Source organism: Cryptomeria japonica, unplaced genomic scaffold, assembly GCF_030272615.1.
Source record: "Cryptomeria japonica unplaced genomic scaffold, Sugi_1.0 HiC_scaffold_381, whole genome shotgun sequence".
NCBI lineage: Eukaryota > Viridiplantae > Streptophyta > Pinopsida > Cupressales > Cupressaceae > Cryptomeria > Cryptomeria japonica.
The window spans coordinates 136671-140901 of NW_026729202.1; the positions used below are offsets into that span (position 1 = coordinate 136671).

General features: G+C 62.5%; 1 non-coding gene across 1 annotated transcript; it reads left to right on the forward strand.

Moving 5' to 3' along the window:
* Window positions 1-2347: 2347 nt before the first annotated feature.
* On the forward strand, window positions 2348-2466 carry LOC131871238 (5S ribosomal RNA). The gene has a single exon (XR_009369503.1). It is a non-coding gene; the product is annotated as a 5S ribosomal RNA (ribosomal RNA).
* The last annotated feature ends 1765 nt before the right edge of the window (window positions 2467-4231 follow it).

The following is a 4231-nucleotide window of genomic DNA, read 5'->3' on the forward strand; positions in this document are numbered from 1 at the left end:
CACTTCGAAGCACTCCCGGGTGCCCACCGGCGTTGCGCACCGTGGTGGGCAGCGAGGTGCGCACCTTTGATGCGCTGCCTTCACTAATTTCCAGAAAAAGGCAAAAAAAAATGAGATTTTAAAATTTCCGTTTTGAAAGATAGTGAAAAAAAAGGAACGCGGGTGCCATCTTGAGCCCGCCCTGGTGCGCAGCCCAGGCAAGGCATGCGCACCAAGGTGCCCACCCGAGGTGCACACCCGGGGCAAACCGGGCTCCGACTTCGTGCAGGCCGCACCTTGGAGCACACTTCGGAGCGCTCCTTGGTGCGCACCATGGTGCCCACCAGGGCGCACCCGAGGCAAACCGGGCTCCGACTTCGTGCACGCCGCACCTTGGAGCACACATCGGAGCGCTCCCAGGTTCGCACCAGCGTTGCGCACCTTTGATGCGCTGCCTTCACTAATTTCCAGAAAAGGCAAAAAAAAACGATATTTTAAAATTTCCGTTCTGAAAGATAGTGAAAAAAACGGAACGCGGGTGCCATCTTGAGCCCTTCCTGATGCGCAGCCCAGGCAAGTTGTGCGCACCAAGGTGCCCACCCTGGCGGAGGTGCGCGCCCGGGGCAAACCGGGCTCCGACTTCGTGCACTGCATGGTGCCCACCAAGGCGCGCAACCCAGCCAAGGTGCCCACCGCAGCGAAGGTGCACGCGAGGTGCGCACCCGAGGTGCACACCCGGGGCAAACCGGGCTCCGACTTCGTGCACGCCGCACCTTGGAGCACACTTCAGAGCGCTCCTTGGTACGCACCAGGGCGCGCAACCCAGCCAAGGTGCTCACCCCGGCGAAGGTGCACGCGAGGTGCGCACCCGGGGCAAACCGGGCTCGGACTTCGTGCACGCCGCACCTTGGAGCACACATCGGAGCGCTCCCGGGTTCGCACCAGCATTGCGCACCTTTGATGCGCTGCCTTCACTAATTTCCAGAAAAGGCAAAAAAAAGAAAAAAATGAGATTTTAAAATTTCCGTTTTGAAAGATAGTGAAAAAAACGGAACGCGGGTGCCATCTTGAGCCCGCCCTGGTGTGCAGCCCAGGCAAGTTGTGCGCACCAAGGCACCCACCCTGGCCAAGGTGGGTCACGGGGTGGGTCCTAGGGTGGGTAACGGGGTGGGTACTAAGGTGCGTGCCAAGGTGGGTCATAGGGTGGGTGCCAAGGTGGGCACCAGGGTGGGTGTGCACCAACCCTAGCCAGGGTAGGTCACGGGGTGGTTGTCGGGGTGGGCGTCAAGGAGCCAAGGTGGGTGGCAAGTAGCCAAGTTGCGTGCCAAGGTGGGTGTCGGGGTGGGTGCCAAGGATCCAAGGTGGGTGCCAAGGAACCAAGGTGGGTGTCTGGGTGGGTGCCGAGGTGGGAGCCAGGGTGGGTCCCAAGGTGAGTGCAAAGGTGGGTGCCAGGGTCAAGGTGAGTGCCAATGTGGGTTCCAAGGTGCCAGGGTCAGGGTGAGTGCCAATGTGGGTTCAAAGGTGCTAAGTTGGGTGCGAGGTTGGGTGCGAGGGTGGGTGGGTGCCAAGGTGTGCTAGGTGGAAGCCCGGGTGGGTCGGCATCCCATGGGTGTCGAGTTGGGTGCCTGATGGGTGCTTCTTGTCAAGTTTTAGTCGTCGGGACTCATTTCGAGCCTTAGAGGTCGTTTCTTGTCCGGTTGCCCTGTCTTCGACCTGGGAACCCAATTTTGGTCCTCGGGTCCCATTTTTTTTTGTCTCGCATCCCACTTTTGGCCTGTGGCCTTTTCGGGGTCGATTCTCGTTTTGGGCATCAGAGCATGTTTCTTCTCCTAAAACCCAATATTTGTTTATTAAGTCTCGGAACACATTTTTGTTCTCGTGGACCCATCATGGGTCTTGGAACGCATTTGTGGTCCTTGGGTCCCATTTTGCATCCCGAAACTTGTGTTTTGGTGCTTGATCCCTATTTTGGGTGCCCACCTTGCACCAAGTGCGCACCCGGGGCAAACCGAGCGCCTTGGTGCACCGGGGCAAGATCGAGCGTGCACCCGAGGCGCCCCGAACATGCACCAAGGTGCACTCGGCCCACATGTGAGCGCAGGTCGTTGCGCCCGAGGTGGTGTGTGGGCACCGCGTTGCAGACGGGACACTGCACGCACACGACGCCCCCTCCAGGTGCACGCACGTAGGCCGGGCCGGGTGCACACCCGACGCCCTAGCAAGGTGCGCGCACCCGGGCAGGGCTCACACTTGGCGAACGGGGCGCACTTCGCGAGGGAGGGTGTGCACCTCGACGGGGGTGGGTGGCCGGGGTGGATTCGCACGTGGGTCGCGGTTTGCTAAGTACACACTGCGACAAGCTCATAACGGGTGCGATCATACCAGCGTTAGTGCACCGGATCCCATCAGAACTCCGCAGTTAAGCGCGCTTGGGCCGGAGTAGTACTGGGATGGGTGACCTCCCGGGAAGTCCCGGTGTTGCACCCTTTTTTAGTTTTTCGCCGGGCGTCGCAATGCTATTTGAATAAACCTTTTGCCCGTTTGCGTTCTCGTCGGGGCCGGGCCGGGCCGGGGTGCGCTGCCCGCACTACCGCGCGCGCGGGGGGCGACACCGAGCGCGCACCCGAGGCGCCCCGAGCACACAGGCCACGGTGCAACCCGGGCGTTGTGCGCGCACCCCGGTGCGCCCGAGGTGCTGCGCGCGCACCCAGGTGAAATCGGTGTGCACCTCGGCCAGTGCGCGCTCGGTCGAGTCGCGCACGTTGGCCAAGGTGCACGGTGATGTTTCTTACTCTAAGGTTCCGCACCAGACGCCCGGGACAGGTGAGCGAAGCTGGGCGGGGCCGGGTGCGCGGCCGGGGCAGGTGCACGCAGCTGGAGAGAGCTTTGGAGCACACTTCGGAGCGCACCAATGATGCGCTCCATTCAAAAGTTTCCTGAAAAGGCAAAAAAAGTTGAGATTATAGAATTTCCCACTTGAGAGATTGTAAAAAAAAAAAATTTAAAATGAAGGAAACGCGGGTGCCAAGGTGTGCGCAGCCCAGCCAAGGTGTGCGCACCAAGGCGCCCACCCTGGCGAAGGTGCACGCAAGGTGCGCACCCGAGGCAAACCGGACAATTAACCCAACTTTCGACTTCGCGCGCACCTTGGAGCGCACTTCGGAGCGCTCCTTGGTGCGCACCAATCTTGGGCACCTCGGAGTGCACCATGGCGCCCACCAAGGTGCGCACCCGGGGCAAACCGAGCTCCGACTTCGTGCGCACCTTGGAGCGCACGAAAGGTGCGCACCATGGCGCCCACCAAGGTGCGCAGCCCAGCCAAGGCGTGCGCATCAAGGTGCGCACCCTGGCGAAGGTGCGCACCCGGGGCAAACCGAGCTCCGACTTCGTGCGCACCTTGGAGCGCACAAAAGGTGCGCAACCCAGCCAAGGTGTGCGCACCCCGGTCAAACCGAGCTCCGAATCGTGCGCACCAGAGGTGCACGCCATCGTGCGCACCTTGGAGCACACTTCGGAGCCCTCCTTGGTGCGCGCCGATGTTGCGCACCTCGGAGCGCACCCGGGGAAAACAATGCAATTAACCCGACTTTCGACTTCGTGGGCACCTCGGAGCGCTCTCGGGTTCGCACCTCGGAGCACACCGAGGTGCGCACCTTTGATGCGCTGCCTTCACCAATTTCCAGAAAAGGCAAGAAAACATTGAGAAGGTGTGCGCACCGAGGTGCCCACCCTGGCGAAGGTGCACGCGAGGTGCGCACCCGGGGCAAACCGGGCTCCGACTTCGTGCACGCCGCACCTTGGAGCACACTTCGGAGCGCTCCTTGGTGCGCACCAGGGCGCGCAACCCAGCCGAGGTGCCCACCCCGGCGAAGGTGCACGCGAGGTGCGCACCCGGGGCAAACCGGGCTCCGACTTCGTGCACGCCATGGTGCCCACCGCGGCGAAGGTGCACGCGAGGTGCGCACCCGGGGCAAACCGGGCTCCGACTTCGTGCACGCCGCACCTTGGAGCACACTTCGGAGCGCTCCTTGGTGCGCACCATGGTGCCCACCAGGGCGCGCAACCCCGCCGAAGGTGCACGCGAGGTGCGCACCCGGGGCAAACCGGGCTCCGACTTCGTGCACGCCGCACCTTGGAGCACACTTCGGAGCGCTCCTTGGTGCGCACCATGGTGCCCACCAGGGCGCGCAACCCCGCCGAAGGTGCACGCGAGGTGCGCACCCGGGGCAAACCGGGCTCCGACTTCGTGCAC